The sequence below is a fragment of the Acanthochromis polyacanthus genome, chromosome 14, assembly GCF_021347895.1.
Source record: "Acanthochromis polyacanthus isolate Apoly-LR-REF ecotype Palm Island chromosome 14, KAUST_Apoly_ChrSc, whole genome shotgun sequence".
Lineage (NCBI taxonomy): Eukaryota > Metazoa > Chordata > Actinopteri > Pomacentridae > Acanthochromis > Acanthochromis polyacanthus.
Genome location: NC_067126.1, coordinates 35,163,406 through 35,184,334, shown reverse-complemented (window position 1 = coordinate 35,184,334; position 20,929 = coordinate 35,163,406). Strand labels below are relative to the sequence as shown.

The 20,929-nt window shown below is 39.6% G+C and overlaps 1 protein-coding gene across 6 annotated transcripts in view; it reads right to left on the bottom strand.

Annotated features, from left to right (window-relative positions):
* si:dkey-91i10.2 (uncharacterized protein LOC555224 homolog) overlaps positions 1–20,929 on the bottom strand; it is a 69,581-nt gene that overhangs the window by 27,670 nt on the left and 20,982 nt on the right. The window contains exons 2-3 of one of the 6 annotated variants that reach the window (XM_051959124.1): positions 14,285–14,323; positions 13,948–14,132 (exon numbers count right to left, since the gene is read on the bottom strand). The exons of 3 other annotated variants lie outside the window; for them this stretch is intronic. The gene's annotated coding sequence lies outside the window, so the exon portion shown is untranslated. Of the gene's footprint in view, positions 1–748; positions 818–13,947; positions 14,133–14,284; positions 14,324–20,929 lie in introns of those variants that run through there. 2 more of the 6 variants (XM_051959123.1, XM_051959125.1) reach the window with 2 other exon arrangements.

Genomic DNA, 20,929 nt, shown 5'->3' with positions numbered 1-20,929 from the left:
TAGCTAACTGAGTTAAATATTTGTGTGTAAAATAAATAACCAATAAAATAAAAAAATCAGGCAATAAAATCAAACAAATAACTAAATAAAAGTATTATTCTTTCTGATAAAAACACAAATGAATAAAAACAGTAAGAATAAAAATATAGATTAAAAAAATCTACAAAAGTATTATATTCTGTGCAATGTAAGCATTGCATTTTGTCCCTTTAAATAAAAACATAATTAAATTAATTTTAAAAACAACACCCTGCCGTTTCAAAAAATGCAAAAAAAAAAAAAAAAATCTGAACGGATTGAAATATTACAAAAAAGACCAGCTTCAAATATGTCTTCATACAGTTATAATAAATTCCATATTTTACTGAATAAATAAGCAAACATTAAAGATTTATCGATTTCAATTAAAACTGGATTTCAAAATGCAGAAGTTTTCCTCCACACTAAAGCAAATTATAAAAGTAGCAACATAAATACACATAATTATACATAAATACATATATATATATACATATAAATACAAATAACTACATATATACATATAAATACAAATAAATATACATAACTACACATAATTACATATATATATATATATATATACACACATAAATACACATAACTACACATAAATACACATGACTAAACGGCACACATGATAAAATCTATGACATCCTTCCTGAAACTAAAGCGTCTAAGCTGTGCACATCTCTGGCTGCAGGAATGAAAACAGAAAAAAAGCTCATCCCACCTCGTCTCAAACCAAAAGCTCTAAACTCTCCACTTCAGCATCCTCAGCCTCACGATGGGAAAAGCATTCAAATATTCTCCTCCAGAGCTGGGATCAGCTGATCTCTGACGTGAACAGAGCCTCTAACCCTCTAACCCTCCCCCCGGTGGGATGCTGGGATGCACACTGCTGGGGCTACATCATCCAGAGCTTTGACAAGCGGCTGTCACTGAGAGATGATCTCCTCCACCCCAGGAGTGCTGGATGATCGACAAGCTCTCCTCTGTTTTCATTCCCATGCAGGCTCCTGCTCCCCCCTGCTAAAGTCACAGTACAGTTTTTCTTTTTTATGTCAGAATCAGCTTCTGTATTTTCATCTTCTGCACGCTGGGAGACGCTCCGTCTCTCAGCCTCTTTAGCTCAGAAGAAGCTGAAACCGATCGGCTTCACAGAGAGGGAGTGACTGAAGTGACCCATTTATTTATTTTATTCTGTCCTTTTATTTTTATCTGGTGAGCGTTTTTAAATCACTGAGCCGTTACATTTTATTTATCTCCACCTCATGCTGCTCCTGAACCTCCTAAACTACACACAAGTGTTTCTGAGCAGCTGTCCCATTACTGATCCCAAGGTGTGTGTGTGTGTGTGTGTGTGTGTGTGTGTGTGTGTGTGTGTGTGTGTGTGTGTGTGTGTGTGTGTGTGTGTGTGTGTGTGTGTGTGTGTGTGTGTGTGGTCAGGTGCTGGCTATACTTGTGGGGACCAAATGTCCCCACAACTGTAGGAAAACCGAAAACAATGTCAATGTCAAGTTTAAACAGTGTTTTCTTGGCCATGTTATCGTTACTGAAAAAAGTAAAAGTGCAAAAATGTTTCTTTAGGGTTAGCCATTGTTTTGGTCTGGGTTAAGGTTAGGGTTAGGGTAAGGGTTAGGGGTTAGATATGAATGGGAGTCAATGGTATGTCCCCACAATGATAGAAAAACATAGTGTGTGTGCGTGTGTGTGTGTGTGTGTGTGTGTGTGCGTGCGTGCGTGCGTGCGTGTCTGCCTCACACACCTTCTTCATACAAACACATTTTCTGAAAATTCCATTACTTTGCTTTCTTCTTCTGTTTGATTATGGTGTTGAATGTTTCTGAGTTCTACTTTTACTGCAAATTGGAAGAGTGGGTAAAACATTGCAAAACAGGACACATCCATCCATCCATCCATCCATTCTTTGTACACCACTTAATCCTCATTAGGGTCACGAGGGGCTGGAGTCTACTCCAGCTGCCTTAGGGTGAAGGCAGGAGACACCTGGACAAGTAACAGTCTATCACAGGGCTACACAAAGAGACAAACAAGCACACTCACATTCACACCTTTGGGTAATTTAGAATAATCAATTAACCTCAGCATGTTTTTGGACTGTGGGAGGAAGCTGGAGAACCTGGAAAAAACCCACACATGTACAGTGCAAACATGCAAACTCCATGCAGAAAGATCCCAGGAAGGCCGGGACGTGAACCGGGGATCTTCTAGCTGTGAGGCGACAGTCTAACCACCACTCTAATGTACAGCCCACCAAAACAGGACACAGTATAATCTAATCTAACAACATCACACACAGCCAGGAACCTGTAGGACACATGAAAATTTAAACATTATAAAGGTAGTACTGGATTTATTCCAGGGCTGCAGTACCTCAGGCTGTGTGGAAATTTGCTAAAATATGCCATTCAGAAGTCACAAAATTTAGAGCCAGGTCCCGGTGCCTGCAGAAATGGAATAAAACGTGGAGCGAGGGAGTCGAGTGGAAAATGATATTTAAACACCCTTAAAACTGACATGGCATGAAAATGTTCACCTCCTGTTGAAGTGTGCTGCGACTCAGCGGGAGACTGAATCTGGAGCTTTGCGAAAGGCAGGTTAACGTCAGCACAGCTGGAGGAAACAGCTGGAAGAAGCAGCTGGAAAAATAGCTGGAAGGCTCAGATGGAAGAAACAGCTGGAGGAAACAGCTGGAAGAAGCATCTGGAAAAAACAGCTGGAAGAAACAGTTGGAAGGCTCTACTGGAGAAAACAGCTGGATGAAGCATCTGGAAAAAACAGCTCTAAGGCTCAACTGGAAGAAACAGCTGGAAGGCTCAGCTGGTAGAAACAGCTGGAAGGCTCAGCTGGTAGAAACAGCTGGAAGGCTCAGCTGGTAGAAACAGCTGGAAGGCTCAGCTGGTAGAAACAGCTGGAAGGCTCAGCGAGAGGCCGGCAGATGTGGCAGAGCGCTCAGTGAGGCTGGAGGAGACACAGCCAGACTAACTCTCATTTGTTCTAATACTTGTGTTTTGGTCGTCTGTCCACAGCAGCTAGCGAGGGTTAGAAATTCAAATATTAAGTTTAGGCTCGATGTGGAAACGCTGGACTCACATTTTAGTGTAGATGGGTCTTGCTGAAACCTGCTCAGTCATACGAGGGTTGAAAATATCTCAGCTTCACCATGGAAACATCACAGGACAAATTTCTTAAAATTTGCAAAACCTTCAGGAAGAAAATTCCAATTATTCCTTAAAAAAATCCCCCAAATTTGGCAAGAAAATTCTTGTATTTTCAAAAAATGAGCAAAAATCTTCCCAAAAAACTGTAAAAATATCTAAAGTGATTACATATATATCAGTAAAACTTTAATATTTTTAAGAACATTCACAAAAATTGGTCTTGTGAATGTTATTAAGACGCATTTTTAACATTTCTTTTTATCCACCAAAAAACGTTGAAAGATTTCCCAAACGTGTTGAAAATGTGGACATCAGAAGTTTCACTGTGAAAATATATATTTTCCACAGATTTTCAAACTTTAAAACGGGTCCATTTTCGCTCGCAGGATGACACGAGAGTTAAAGGAGACTATGTTCAAAAATCATGTAAAAATCTTTTTAACATGATGTTTTTTGTGAAGCTTTTAAAACACCCTCCTAAGCAAAGCCACAGCAGCGTCTCACGGTAGGACTACAAATGCTCGGTTGTGTTCATGAGCTTGAACACACAGACGTGCTGTGATGATGCAGAAAATGGCAGACGGCCTTCGACACGCTGCCTGGAGTGAACCACGGTCTGCTGTGATATTTCACTTTGCACAGCGGCCACCAGCAGACACCTGAAATACTGCCGACTGGTTTCTCCTTTATGAGCCCCTCAAGAAACAATAACAGCAAAGACTTATACTGTGAGCAAGGGAGCAGAGACCGTAAATGTGAGGCGACAGGCGGTGGAACAGCTCAGACATCAGGATTACTAAATACTGTGGAGGGAATGTTCCTCTGTACCTCTATGTAGATATTCCATTAAATAAAATAAAAAAATCAGCCGTTTCCAGCTAGAGCAGTCACTTACCACATTAATAATGTCTACACTGGATTTATCATTCATTTAAAGTTATCTTCATTGAAAAAAGACATTTCTAAGGGGCCCTTTTCAACAGTAGCATATATTTATTGAAGTTCTGTGCTTAAAAACTAATTTTAGACTCTTTACTTCGGTATTTCCATTTTATACTGCTCTATACTTCCACTCCACTACATTTTAGAGGGAAATATTGTACTTCTATTCCACCACATTTATCTGACAGCTTTAGTTTCTGTTAACATGAAGAATTTACACACCGACTTCTAAAATACATGCAAGCCAGTGGTTTCCAACCTTTTTGGCTTTTGACAACTTACAAAAGAGTCATATTCCAGATGTTTATGAGTTGCTAACATTAAAGTGGATATAGAACTTGCAGAATTGTTTCGCTGCAAGATTTAAATCATCCTGATGTTCAGTGTAGTGGGTTAAAGGTTGCTGTTGAGGATTTTGGAAATGGCAGATAGCAGAAGAAGAGGATAAAGCTTCCTGAAATGAGCAGCCAATGAGAGGTGAACACCTGCAACGTACTGCTGACACGCTGGTTCTTCATTATTTATAATTAATGATACAATATATATATAAGAACAGATTAGAGAGAGGGATCAGACAAGCACTTCAACACTTTAGCTACAATTTTAAAGGAATCTTCAAAGAAATGTAGCAGAAGGAGAACAGAAAGGGTTAGGATTAGTTACTGGTTAAACACTAGACAGTATAAAGGGTTAGGGTTAGTTACTAATTAGAAACTACACAATATAAAGGGATAGGGCTAGTTACTGGTTAAAATAGACACAATGTAAAGGTGTTCTTTTCTACACGAGGACTGAGCTAAAGCTGCTCACTGCATCAAAATCTTAAAAAAAACACAAAAAAACGTCTCGACAGCTTCATGACTTATAATGCAGATTAACACAGCAGTATTTGCCATTTATCTCCTTCACTACCTGCAGGGTGAAAGCTCAGTTTTCTCTGTCAGTCATGAATCCAACAGTCTGGTTCTGTTTCCCTGTGAAAGTCAATCCCTATAAAGCCCCGATCCTCCCAGCGCCATCGATCGAGATGCTTATCTGCAGTGTCTTACATAAGAAAGTCCTGACCGCCAGCGCAGTTATAGATTAATGCTTACTAACAGGATTTGTAATGAGAGCAAATACTTCTGGGAAAGAAAAATTAAATTACATGAAGAGATGTGATTGAAAAACCTCACTGAGTTGCTTGCAGGCGAGTATTTAGCGGTAAATATGGTGCTGTCAGCGAAAACTGAGTAATTTATATAATCTGTGTTAATGAATTAATCAATTATTTCAAGTGGAAGGTGACTGTTGCATGTTAGTCCTTTATCAGGAAAAAAATGCACTGCATTTCTTTATTTTATACAAAGGAAAATCAAATACTTTCTCATACTTAATACTTGGAAATATATGAGAGCTTTTCAGGTTGTTTTGATATCTTGTAATTGAAGAGATTAATTGAAGAATCAAAAATGAATGAATAATGTGACTAATCCAGCTCTGAGGACAGCGACTCATCCAGAATCTCTCAACACTTGAGACTGACAGTTCAAGGCTGTGAGGAGAGGCAGGTAATAAGAAACTCCTAATGAAGTGAAGTGTCTTTTCATCTCCTGTCAGGAGGACGGACGGCGCAGAGGTTAGGGCACTGCAGGATCAGCTCCTGCTGCTGGACGGATTAGTTTACTAAATGGACAGGCAGGATGCAAATTAAGGTGATGAGGAGGAAATCAGAGAAGCAGGGAAGGAAGGCTGAGAATGACACGACGAGAGGAGAAGAGCAACTGGATGATGGGATGTATATACGACCAAACCTGAAGGATTAAAGAAAACTTAGAACAGAAAGGATTAAATTAAGTGTGTAAAGTGTGAATCCTGATGTGTGCTTTAAATGGTAACAGTTTTGATCAACAGCAGCAAATAATTCTCATCACAAAGGAAAACTGCCTCTCTGAGAAAACATCTGCTGCTTTTTTAAACATCTCCACCACTACAGCAAGAACAACAACACAAAACCACAATTAATCGTCCCCCAATGAACATCAGATGGGACTGAGGGGAAAACAAGCCGAAAGAAAAAGCTCTTTTTCCTTCACACATCCAAGTTCAGTTCAAAATGCAGTCAGTTTAAATCCACCGAGGCGACAAATGCTGCATTTCCCAGTTCAACTTCCAGACATAGCTCTGCTTATCTTGCACATCAGACACGACCACACATGTGAAAAAGTTCTGCAAAACCTTCCTCAGAAGAAGCTTCAATAAGTGTAATAATGTACCTTAAAGCTGGAGTACGCTGTTAAAAAATGTGGTCAAAAATGCAAAAACAACAGGAAAAAAATCTGTGAAATAATGAGATTTCAGCTGATTAAATAAACAGTAGAATTTTATGGTGGCATGTTGAGAAAGAATAAATCATTATTTGTAAAAATGCTGAATTTTGAGGACAGAATATTGGTCCGTTTGTTGAGATTTAACAAATAAAGAAACAAAGTCTGCAAAGTTTGAAATCTGGGAAACGCCACAACATAATGTCGACTTTTAGCTTCAGGATGAGGCCGGCGTATTTGATCATTCTGGATTCTTTTTCTGTTTCCAGATTTCTGCATATTTGGGCTGAAATCTACATGTTTGAAAGAGAAAATAAATGCGCAGAGGTGAAGTTAAATCATAAACATACTACACAGATTCCTCTACAGTCCGAAATCTGTTCATGCACAAAATAAACAGATGCTAATTTACAGCACTTGTATGGACCAGGATCCTCCAAACTAACTAGAAAGCAGCAGAATGCAACAGTCATGTTTCTGTGGTCCACAAAAGGAGTTTTATGAAGGTCTGCGGGCATCACCTGCAGCTGACAGAACACATCCAAATCTTAGATCAGGAATAAAAAAAGATGACGTCTTCACTTCTACTGCATTAATTTCCATCCTTTTAGCAAAGGTAAAGGAGCACAAAGCTAAATCTGACTGTAACGCATGCAGAAACAGGCAATCTATACTGGAAGAAATGGGTTATAAAATGGAACCTAATTTAAAATAATAAAGCACTTCTAAGATTTTGAAGCAGCTCTTGTTTAATATGAATGCCTATGCAACTTGTTAATTGCTTAAATTTGCATAAATAAGTGGTGCTTGTTAGTTGCTGCTTCCTACATATTACGAGTTAGAATTCATGAGGTTGGAAAGGATTCTTTCCCACACTTCACCTCTGGCCTCCAGCCATGAATGAACACAAGATTACAGATGCATTAGCCTGACAATGACTGTGAAATATGGGAAATTATGGGATGTAAATGAAAAGGAAAAGGCTGTAAAAAATAAAAAATAACAGCTTCCAGTCTCTGCCACCCCGATGCTGAAGCATTTCTTCAAAAGACAGCGCTCAGCATTTCCATTTTCCTCTCAGAAACATTCCCACCCCCTGGATCCCATCAGCCAGAGAAATGTGGGTTAATGAGGCGTCGCCCGGGGGTCCAACGACTACACCTCCACCAGCCTCGTCAGAGGGAGGGATGCCTGGGAGTGGGCGGGTTCCTGAGAGACGCCGAACACGTCCGACATCAAAGGTGGAAGTGTGGAAGTGTGCAGTTAATTAGCAGAATGACGGCGGTGTGTGAACGACGCGTCTCAGCGGAGATAGAAAGTAGAGAGCGTTTACTACAGCAGGCGAGAGCTCAGCAGGAATCTGAAAACGGTTATTCTGAGCTGCAGAGATAAAAAAATAAAATAAAAGACCTTATTGTTAATGTACACAAACGCCAATCAGCCACATCATTAAAAACATGTGAGGCCAAAACAGCTCTGATCACCGTTGCACTAACATGGACCTCTATGGGAGTCCTGCTGTGTCCGACACTGGGAGCACTGGGTTCCTGGGTGGGGCCTCCATGGATCAGGGCTTGTACCAGGAAAAACTGTGATCTATTCCAGCGTTAACCCATCTAAGTGTAGAGGTTTTTGATCCGGACCTGGCCTAAAGTAGTCCGAAAGCCAAAAAAACCACACTAAAATCTCCATGTTTTTACATTCTAACACAAAAATAATGGTTTTCTATATCAAAAATTATGTTTTATAGAGTCTTCAGCCTTTGTATGACCATCTGTTCCACATTTGACCCACCTAAACTCTCTGGCTTTTGATCTGGACCTGGTTTAATGTGGTCCCAATGCAAAAAAACAAAACTGTACAGTCTCATATTTTTTTTACACTGTCAGAAACAGAAACTGTTGATTAAATCCTCCTCCTCTGCATGTCGAGTCCTGAATCTAATCCATTCTTCTACCTGTCGGTGGTTTCGATGTTGGTTAGTGTATGCCGGCTGAGCAGCAGGAGGCAGCCATAAAAAGAAAACTTATGTGCAAATATGTGAAAATGTTCATTCTTGGTCCAATAAGTTGCTCTAATTCAGTTGTCTTGTTCTGGCTCATTTGACAGGTTGAGAGCATGAGAAAAACACATACTATCAGAGCACCAAGTGATTATTTCTGTAATGACTTTCTAAATCCTGTCTCTCAATCCTGTGTTTTACTGTGAAACTTATTGAGAACCTGAACTGAGTTCCACTTTGTCGCTGAAACCTGAAGCCGATCGTTGCCAGCAGCACAGAAATGAAAAACATGAGAAAACAAGCTGCCAGAACAGCTTTCATGCCGCTTCCAAAACTGGTGAAGGCACATCCAACATTTAGGAATCAGCCCTCCAGAGTCAGACTGCTAAGTTCTACTGTAACCTCCTGAGGTGATGAGAGAAACCATGCCACATGTGTTGTTCACATGAAGAACACACGAGGGGTTTTTTAGCCACAACATTACAATCTGCCCTCTAACAGAATTGCCTCCTCTTCTTTACGTTTTAGAGTCGCCCTCTAGACACAGATGAGGAGAATCTCCATCCACTGCAGACTGTACTTTACAGAACTTCAGGGGTTGTTGCAGGAGCACTGGGAGCAGAGCATCACTACACTTTAACGGAGTCTAATTTAAACCAGGTGTACTTTTAGTATTTACAACTTTTTGATCACACCTCCTATTAGCATGTTATGTCTCAGCAGAAACAGTGTGGCAGTCCCCCAGATGTTTGACATCTCTCTATTCCCTTTAGAGAAAGATATGAGCTACTAAATAATGAGCATTAAAGGTGCAGGAATGCAGATTTTGTTGCCTTCAGACAGTGCTAGGCTAACAGTTTCCCCCTGCTTCCAGTCATTGTGCTAAGCTAGGCTAACCAGCAGCTAAACACATCTACCCGACAGATGAAAAAGAGTGACATCAATCCTGAAATCTCACTTTGCAAAAGCACATTTCCAAAACCGAACGTCTTTAATGCACAGACATGACTCCTCGAGTGTTTTCATCGGGTTTTCTGGTTTGTTAATTAAGGATACAGATATCAAACATCTGTTGTGAACACCAGACTGAAAAGTACAAAACATCTGCGGTTTTCAGATCCACAGATCAACACGTGATGGGTCTGATTCCTGAGTGTAGAGCAGAACAAAACGTTAAAAGCAACAGTCTCTTGGTGTGGCGTTGAAGTGCACCTACAAATCCACGTGCACTGTTGTGTCCTTCTTCTTCTGTGGTTCCAGGTCATCTCATTCATATTTCATGTGTTGGGAGATGAATAATACAGGCAGCAGATGACCTGAGAGCAAACACTCGGCTTCTTTCCGTGAGCAGCAGATGTGCACATATTCAATACGGGGACAAAAGACACGGTTCAAAGGAGGCGATTCATGCAAATGATGACGAAGCGATCATTGATATGAGATAAAAAGCTCTGGGAGGACTGGTGCTTTGAAGGGACACAAGGGGAGGAATGTGGGTTATTATGTTTGGGAATGGAGTGTTCCTTAGGTTTATTGTGTTAATCATGTTTTATTGGTCTGTCTGTTCTTAAGTCTTTACCTGCTTGTCACAAATGGTTTTATTAACTTCCAACTGTTAAAGTTCACTGCAGTGTGTTTGCCCAGTAAGTAGGGCTCATTATCAGATAGAATAAAACAGATCTTTACTGTCATTGTTAAACTAAAGGCAGTGTAGCAACAGAAATACAACTAAAGAGTAATTTTAAAAAAACTGAATAATGACAAAATAAAATGGAAAGAATAAATCATACTTTATACAATATCTGATCTAAACAGCATTCAATGTGCAGGAATTTGTAAAAACACACTGAGGCCGGTTAGAAACCTCTCTGTGACAATCAGAAATGATTCATCCATCTCAAATGATTCCTCGTCTGGCAGGGGGGGAAAAAAAGCGTCTGGCACTATTTCGATGAATCATTTCAGTCGTGGTTTTTTATCAAAATGTCTGCGGTCAATATTAGACTCAATCAAAGAGTCTCATGTTTAATAGATGAAGCAGCAGAAGTCGTGTAATTACCCACTGATCATAGAGAACACGAGTCTGGATAAAAAACAGGAATAATCTGTGTGTGCGTTTGTGTGTTTGTCACTACTAATCAGTAGAGTGGCTTTCTGTCACCAGCCTCTTCCATCCACTGATTGAGGGTTATGGATCCTGCATCTATAACAAAGGCTGCCCCGAGCTAACCTTTACAGCGACAGGTAGCTGAAGGCTCCACACACACACACAAAACCACGTCTCCTTTAACTGCGCCGTTTAAAATCCCCTGTGACGGTTTACAGTTGTTGGACGAACACGTTTATGGAGTTGCGCTGAATCTTTCCCTCTGAGGAGGAGAAATGAAGCGCTCCCATCACAGCCGACGTCCCAGAAGAAAGAGAGGCTAACAAACAGAGACAGGATGTGATGCAATGACTAATCTGTACATTTAGCTGAGCGTAACGCTGGAGGACGGCTGAAGCTCACTGCTGGCATTTAAGTGACACACGGAAATAATGAGCGAGGGTTTTTCGGGACGAGACCACTCGCCTGAGGCTCAGAGCTCTGATGCATGGGTTCAAATCAAAAGAGCATCCTCCGTATTCTTTGTTTCTTAAAGCTTTTCAAAATACTCTCAGATCTCAGAGCGTTCAAGCTGAGATAGACTTCCAACTGCCAGTGTTGATCCTCCAACTTTCTTCGTTCATTATTCAATCATCATCTTCTTTGGCTGCCCATTCATTTACAGAGAGCTAGACGCTATCCCAGCATGCACTGGGTGGAGGCCCGCGGTAGACTCCATGGTGCAATGTGGATGGAAAGCACCTGATCTGGATTTTCATGCAGGTAAACTGTGATCAGCATATAGAAAACTAAACATGTCTTTGTAATTAAAAGGCTCGTGCAGTTTGTAAGAATCCTGGATAATTTCACAGTACAGTAGGTTAATGTTTTGGTCGTGAATCTTAATTATTCCAGCTATACGTATTTATGAGAAATCAGCGTATCTATGTGTTTTACATGGCAAAAGACTACAATACGAGCCTCAGCGACTACTAGGCCACTGCAGGGACTTTCAGATGGCCCCTGTCTTTATAGGTGTTCGATCCAGAAGAACTACCCCTATAGAATCTATTTCAGTTGTTTTCAGTGAGAAAAAGCACACACTCTACTCTGAAAAACTGCTGTGCTGGTCTTCACACTGATTAATTAAACTCAGAAGACAACAAACACCATTTTTCTACCATCTTTCTCGATATCCTCATTGAAGAGCAGGTGTCTCCTCAAACATCGACATCAACTACGCAAAATACGCCGTACAGGCAACATAACAGGACATCGTTCAGTAACGACTATTTGCTGTTGTTTTGGAGCGAACATTTGCATCACAACTGTTGGGCGGTACATGTAATGAAAACAGAAATACTGAAGGAGTCGATAAGGAGCTCCTTCCTGTAAACATTCGCTCCACCTGGCACCAGTCTCCAGATCCTGAAGCTCTACAGTATTGTTGAAGCTTTAAGTCGGAAAAGCAAGACAGACACACCCAGGAAATTCTCTGTTTTCAATTTAGAAGTGCCAGTCGTTAATAACACATTGTTAGATTCTGCATAACCTGCAAATGGAGGCTGGACTGCACTTTGTCTACCTCTGATTTAATGTGGAACAAATAATAAGACGCAAGTGCTAATAAGAGCTAAACACTAAAACAGTAAATCACCACAACTTCCACTACTGTTGATGCACTGAGCAGCCATCTTGCATTTGGAGGTTGAGTTCATAAGGTTATTCTGACTTTCTGAGTCAGAAAACCAACTACAGGCGGCATTCCAGATGAAACTCAGAAATCATGTCTGCCCAGTTCAAATGGACGAAATATACAGAGTCAGAGCTGCAGCAAAGTCAGAATACAAAGTTACTCAGTTTGAGTCGAATCACAGATCCGCAGCAGCCAAATTCATCCAAAAGTGAAAATATCTGAAGCCGGACTGCTTTAATCTGATGAATCTTTCATCAGGTTTCCACAATGTGCCGTCTCACAGAATACTACAGTCAACTGTAACTGGATTAGAGTCATGCTTCACTTCTCTCTTCTATATCTTTTGTTCTGATGATTCAGCCAAGAAAAGTTTAAGTCCGTCTGAACCGAAGCCATCGAACGTTTTACATCTGGACCCTCAATGACAGAAATAACTCCTACGACTTCTACAAAACTGTGTCCTGCTGCCTCGTCAGTGCTTCTGTCAAAATGTAGATTATATTTCCACGACAAACACTTGTCTTGGAACCTGATGACCTTTTTAAGTATGAAAAAAACTATTTTTCATAAATGATGCAGCTGCATACAGTACATGCTGCTATGACGGATTCTGGCTTTGTGATACTGGAAGCAGGTTTTCTATATTTCTGATGTTCATTAACTGCAATGTTTTATATTCTACATGCAACAACAAAGATTTAAAAATATTGGGTTTAAGTTGTTTTGCTGCCGTAGAAAGGACGATAGTCTGATTTTTACTTCGACTACATGCAACAACTGACTGATCGACTTTTTTCTGCTAAGACACTGAATGTAGATTTGCACAGACATGTAATATGTAATGAGGTGTGATTGCTCATGAAATTTTCACAGCTTCACCAAGCTATACATAGACTCAGTAGCAACAATTTCTGTAAAAGCAACCATTTTTCATCATTTATGAGCTCCAATTCCAATAAAATCTGCTCCATTTCAGAAGCTGAGTGAAATGCATGAAAAAAAAAAACAGTGGCACAAGTATGAATTCCTACAACAACACGTGCGCTGTACAGATTCAACACACGAGGATAAATCCAGCATCTTATCCCTCTCATTAGTATGAAGCTGTGCTGAGATTCATTTCCTCCTAAAACAAATACAACTCCGAACAGTGAAATATATTTGGACTCCTGGAAAACACACCAACCCAAACGGATCAAACCGCCGAAATCGTGTAAACTTTCCTCTGATGACTTCCTGAAGCCAGTAATGGTGCTAAAACAGAGGGAGAAAAAGCAGAGAAAACAAACAGAAAAACAGAAACTAGCGGACAGATTCAGTCTCTGCGGAGAAAAAATACGACGGCAGTCTGGTTCAATGGGAGGTCTACACACACACACACACACACACACACACGTAAACAGACACACACACACACACACACACCTGCCCCCGGGGTGTTTTCCGGTGTGTGTGTTGTTTCTGCAGGCATCATAATGACATCGGTAACACCTACAGACAAACAAAACATCAACAGTCGGATCACATTCATATCCATATGCACACGCACACACACCACACACACACACACACACACACACTCTGACCTCATTCCTACAATCTGTTTTGCGGGAGGGAAAAAAAAAAAGGTGAAGAATGAGGAGAGGAGCCAAAAAAATAAGATATGAGGTAGAATGAAGGGTAGCAGCACTTAGAGAGAGATTCAGGAGGAATACCTGATAGCAGCCCACCGAAGAGGAGGAAGGTGAGGAAGAGGAGGAGATAGGTGGAGCAGATAGAGGCATCAGTGTCGTCCCGTTAATAAACAAATCGAGGGTAATAAGTCAGGAGAGGACTTGCCGGGCAGCAGATGGCCGCTGAGTCACCATCACGGGGAAAAAAAGAGACGGATGAGAGGAGGCTGGAGGTGGACGCAGGAAAGACAAATGGAGATTGATGATGAAAACAAAGACAGAAAAAAAGAAAAAAAAGTCAATTAATGCGTCCCGTCTAAGTGCTTTTGTGTCTGGTTAACTAGCGTGTTGCTGAAGAGCAAAACAGAGTTTTATTTACCCGATAGTTCACTGGCAGCTGGTAGCACCGAAAAACTCCCTGTGGTGAAGAAAAAGGAATAAAAAAGGAAAGAGTTGCAGAAACCGAGCAGCCTATTCTTTAAAATGAGAGATTTCTGAGCAGCCAAGAAGAAAATGACTAAATTAAACGGAAAAAGGGGGTTTAGTGGATGAGATGATTAAGTGAGCACACAGTGAGACTATTAAAGAAACGAATGTAAAGAATCATTAGCTTTCTAATTCCTGATGAAGACGACAATGTAAATAAATATTTAGTAGAGCCACAGACAGTAACAGCCAGCTACAATAAGGACTTCTCCATTTCCAAACAGAAAATCCATGTTTGACTCAATAAATTTGCAAATTAAAGTCGCCTTCTTCTCCAAGACGTCTTTTGGTAAATATTTGGTCTCTTAGATATTACAGCTCCATCGTACTTAATAAAAATATCTTAATAATATACGTGCACAGAACTGGAAAGCTGTTTTCTGATTCATCTGCTGCATGCAGACGGTAGAAATCAGAGTTTAAGTCGTGTACCTTCACCTCTACAGTGATTCCAATCAGCAGCTTTGACCGGCGTAAAGAGGAAATTCTACGTCAGGGTCGGTCATTAGTTCAAACCTCCATCTTATATTTACATATATATTTATTAGTTGTAATACAATAAGTTTTTATATCAACAATTTCAGGAGGAGATTTGGGTGGAGTGACGGGTTAATACTGGTGACAGTTCTGGACTGATATTCCACCAGCTTCAATCTAAACAAACTTTAAATACACGGATGAACGTCACCTGAATCATTCATGATGCTGTAAAACTCATATTAGTCCTGAAAGATGCATTTGTGGCTGACAGGAGTCTGACAGATGGGATTCTATTCATGTTCGCAGATAAAGCAAATATCTGCAAACTCACACCTAAAAAATAACTTTCTGACCTTAAGCCAATTTTTGCATTTACTGTGTGAGAAATACTGGATATTTCCACAATTATGGCAGCAAAGATTGCACCATAGCAAGTAAGTTCATGAATCTGCTGGATTGGATTACATTTCTGCGTAGACATGGAGCAAATATCTGCAGATTCACACCTAAGAATACAAAAATAACTGCAGAATCCCCCATTTTTCCTTACTCCATTTCAATTTTTTACCTTTTTTGTGTGTAAAAAGCTGTAAAACTTTCACCTCTTCAATCATCTGAATGGAAAAAAAATCCAAAATAAGAGTCACTCCTTGGCTGAAAGTCAAGTCAGAAACAAAATGCACTCATTTTCTGCGACTGATTCAACTCTCAACTTAATCTAACCTTAAAAATATAAATAAAACTCACATGAATCATGAACAATAATGTAAAAACTCATATTTGCTGTCTGGACAATGCATTTGCGGCAGCAAAAGAAAACACTGTAACAAGTCAACACAAGAAACTGCTGGACTGGATTCAATTTCTGCTTAGAGACGGAGCAAACATTTGAAGATTCACACCTACAAATAAGAGGATAACTGCCAAAACCCATTTTTTCTGACTGTGTGAAATGCTGCAAAACTTTCAACTCTTCAATCATCTGAATGGAAAAAAAAACACACAAAATAAAAATGACTCCTTGACTGAAAGTCAAGCAAAAAAATTTAATTACTTCCCCACTGATCCAACTACCAACTTAATCAACCCTTAAAAATAGAAATGAAAGTCACATGAAACATGAACAATAATATAGAAACTCATATCGGTTGTTGTGGACGATCATTTGGTGGCCAAAGCTCCAAAAATCGCACCCTAACGCATGAATCTGTTGGTTTGATTCAATTCATTCATAGAGATGGAACAAATATCTGCAGATCCACACCAAACTACACAAAAATATCTGTCAAAACCTTCTTTTTCTGACTTTAATCCAATTGTTGTCTATTTTTGTGTAAAATGAACAGAAATTCCACCTTTTTCAGCGCTCTAGATCACCTGAATGACTAAAATTACAAAATAAAAGTCTCTCTTTGGCCGATTGCCAAGCTAAAAATAAGTGAAAGAAGCCACTGGCTGTATTAGCGCGTAGTTTTTCTGGATGGTTTGTAATTAAAGAGTATCTTTTCAAAAAATAATGACCTGTTTTTTTAAAGTTCCCTCATGTTCTCGCCTCCTTTCTCTCGGGATCGATGCTGAACCCTGACCTCACTGAAGGCTGTCAACGATTTCAAAAAGCCTTTCTAGTCGTCCGATTGTCGCCATTAACAAGGAGCCATCAGAGATTCATCAAGGCCTGATTATCGACTCAGATTCAGGCGAAACGAGGAATCCGCTGAAGCCCTTCTGGATGTCACGATGACTCACGCCTTCTCTAAGAGAGGGAGGGAATGAAAGAAGAGAGAGAAGCAGGAAAAGCCCCTCTTCTTTCTCCTCCACCAGCCAAGGACATGGTGGTAATTGGCTTAAACCAAGGGGAGAGGAAGAGGAGGAGGTTTTTCAGGAGGAAGGTGGAGAAGGAGGGATGATAGCGATGAAAGGGGAGAGCTGGAGGGATGTGATGATTAGCAGCGAGGGGGAGGGATGAAATGAAAAGGGATGGAGAGCCATTGATCATCTGTCACCTCAGTTTACAGAGAACTGACTAACATCTAAACCTTCAGGAGCTCTGAAGGTTTAGATGCTGGAAGGAGTTCAGAGTTACTACATCAGGAAACATCTTTAGTCTCTTAAAACGTTATTTTATTAACTGGAAGTTATGAATGTGTGATATATAAATGTGTTTAAAGACCCAATTCTTCTGTTTTACGGTCAGACTATTTTAATGCTCTTTGTTTATGGTCCGTTTTTATCTCGCTGCTTTAACAATTTGTCATTTTTACTGAAGCTTTAGTCTTTTTAATTATTGTCTTTCTATTAAACACTTAGGAAGTTTGTCAAGAAAAAACAGAGTCTTGTAATGTTAAAAAAATTGAAAAAATTATATAAAATTACAGAACATATAACAGAACGTATCAGTATTTTTTAAAATCACATTTTTTATGTGGACAGTCTTAGTCTAGTTTTTGAGATTAATATATAAACTATACTCTAGCTATTGTCTGTATTATTATTTTTAAACTGTGAAAAGCTGTAAATAACTGTAAATTGTGCAAAAAAAATATTTTTTACACTTTTAACCTCTTAAGACCTGACATCCACATATGTGGACATGTTTTTGTTTTTTGATTTTTTCCCCCAAAAGGGCATATTGTTAATACTAATAATAATAATACTAAGATTACTACTTCAACCACTACTACAAAAATAATAATAATAATAATAGTAATATCAATGTAAATCTAGTAAATATATATATATATATATATATATATATATATATATATATAATGCAAATGTAATAAACAAAATAATCAGATATTAGATATTATCCAGTGATTATATTTATTGGTCACTCCTTATCCCAGGTAAGTAGAAAAATACTAAAATGCAAACCAAACCAAAGCTCGGGTCTTAGGAGGTTAAATAATTTAAAAAAAAAACTATTTACACTACTACTATTATAAGTGTAGTATACCATGATATGAAATTATCTGCATCTTAACATATTTTGCTTTTTTAGATTTTGACACTAGAATTTAAAAAAAAAACACTGTTTCAGTATGGATTAAGGTTTTACAGAAACATCCAGAAGTCATTCTTGTTGGTTCTAAATACAGATAACATTACCGCAACGATACCAGAAATAACAGTCACAATTCTGAATTATGCTCTCAAGACACAGCAGGCTTCTGATCGGTCCAAACTATCAACACATATCTCCAAATGTGACGAGTTTAAAACCACAAATGTGGCCCAAACTCTCCAAAATCCTCCTAGCACTGAAAAGAAAGAAGCAGGAGAAAGTAATGAAGATAGAAGGAAGAGATTAAATTCCTCCCATCAGAGAAGTGTCACATTGAAACACTCTCACCTCTGAAAAATCCAACCTGACATCCCAGACTGAGTGCCTCTTCAGCAGCACCAAATTAAAAGAAGGCACTTGGACAGAAAGCTGCAATAACAACCACATCTCTTCTTCAGATGGGCTCAAAACAGCTGCTGCTCCTTAAATTAGGTTTCCTGTTCTGGTTTTGACTAAAGGACAAATCGAAGTGATGCTTAATTAGCACAGAGCTGAAGATGAAACCACGCTGGACTGTATCAGATGGAAACTGCTAATTGCTAACCCCGGGAAGCCTTTCGGTCATCCTAATCGGTGGATATGGAGATGATTAGCCTCGCCTGAACCTTGGAGGCCAAACCTCTCTCCTCCACAGCATCAATACCTCTATGCAAACCTGCCTATGTCAACTCAATTTATTTTCCAATTTCCCGCAGGGTGAAAGAGCTTTCTCTCGCTCTCTCTCCCATCACTCTACAACTCTCCATTTTCTGCTCCTCCTCTCTTTTCTCTGGGCCCTTCCATGCGTCGCCTCCTCTCGTCTTTTATTCGTCACCTCGGCTGAAGTTTCAGGCGATGTGCAGCGTGTTTCTCCTCCCATGTTCCAGACAGGCAGCTCAATGGCGAATCAATTAACTGAACAGGGGATTGAGTGAAATGAAGCTGGCAATAATTTTACATCTGACTAATGAAAGAAGGATCCATCTCAGCGATGAATCTACAGAGAGTTTTAACCACCTCTAAGAGCGTTTTTAGCGCCTTTTAGCTCATAGATTTGCTTTTATGACACATTTAGTGCTTGGGTCAGTCTCAGCGCTCATCAGCAGCAGTAGGTACCTGATAAACTATCTTCAACTGTCTGGAAAGCACCAAACAACAGACAAACAAAGAGATGGATATTCAGAGTAAATACTGGACTTATTCCATGTAATGCATCCGTTCCACATGGATAACAAACTTTACAAAGAGCATAAATGGCCCCAAAAAATGTATCAATAGAGCTTTGAGCCACACAAAACATCAAGTATATGTTCTTTCTGCATATTATTATGAGAATAAATGTAATTATTCAGATTTTTTTTACATTTCTGGATGTTATTTTGGAATTTAAACAGCTACTACAACATGGCAGGTGAATGAAAGTTAGCAGTTTCTTGCATTAAAACAAAACTTGTAGTGCTTTTTTTTTTGCATTTTCAGCTTTACTGGATAACTTCAGCATAGAGGGATAATAAATGTAGGGTTTAAAGAGCATCTCTGACATGCTGTAAAGGTGCCAGTTTTCTGGAAATCGAACAGAGGACTTGCTGCTTGGAGGCATTGGCATTAAAGCTGCAACTACAGGTTATTTTCTCAATTAATGAATTAGCTGTTTGAGCTACAAAATGCCAGAAAATTATAAAAGAAAGGACTAAAAATGAACTTGAATGAGAGGTAAAAGGTCTTCAAGGACCTAAAAGAGAAGTCCAGCTGCTCCATGACTTGGATGATCTAGAATCTGCACAGATGATTAATTTAAAAAAAAGTCTGCCAGTGTCTCCCAGAAAACTACATCCTAATGTGTTGAATTGTCCACAACTCAAAGACATCCAGTTTACTGTCATAAAATGTCATTAAATAATCCTATTTAAGAAGATGGAATCACGGAATTAAACCTATTTTTCTGAAAAAAATGACAAACCGATTAATTGATTTATCCAAAAAGTTGGTGATAAATTAACTAGAATGGAGGACACTTGAACTGTGCATCTAAAAGTCTAAAGTGGTCACCACACCAGCAGTCCAACTACAGAATTTCACAGCTTAAAACATGGGATATTCGATTTTAAAGGCTGACTTTTGTGTTTGTTGTGTTTGTTCAGAATGCAGACCTTTTCTCTTCAAAAAAAATAACTCCTCATTCACCAAAAGAGTAGCGGGTGCAGCTCCCATTTGTGGCCGAACCCCTCAGCTATTGAGTCACACAAAACCATAGTTAAATAAGTCAGGTAAAGGCCTTTTTTTAATGCCATGCAGTCAAGAATATCAGTAAACCAGACAGATTTCCTTTCATGCGTTTGCTCTGTGATGAAAAACATGTTTTCCAGCCCATCCCTGCTCCTCTAGTTTACACATGAAACCACAAACCAGCCAGTCGATCTTCGTGCTGCTCTACAAACACAAACACAAGAGGCGGCCGGATGCAGAGGAATACTCTATCGACCAGCCAGGAATTTATCAGCCACAATAATTAATCTTGTGGGAGGCGGGTAGGGAATCCGTAAGTGCGCCTCAGAGAGAGAAATGACTACGGGAGGATATCGAAGACATCTTTCCTGCTGGTAGGCAGACGGACCACACACACTCGTGTACTACATTTTATAGAGCCAGCCAGGCATGAAGCTCCTCACATTCCCTCTTCTAGTGGATCATATAACATTTCAGAGACGGATGAGCCTCTCTGTCACACTTGTGTTTATTCTGAAGGAAAGACTTTCCACGTTTTGACTTTTATCTTCAGGTGAAGTGAGCATTCAAACAGCAGGCAGTAAAATGTCTGATATGCAGCATGAAGGAGATAGAAGGCTGTAAATTGCGCTGCACTGTGACAAGAGCCCATCTGTGTCCATGCAAAGCATCACATTACACCTGCTGTCATCCCTGACTTCTCTCCATACAAGGCTGCATGAATTATTGAGCGATGCATGCTTTGTCAACTACTACACCTCCGATTCAGCGGAATAACCTGCCTTCACC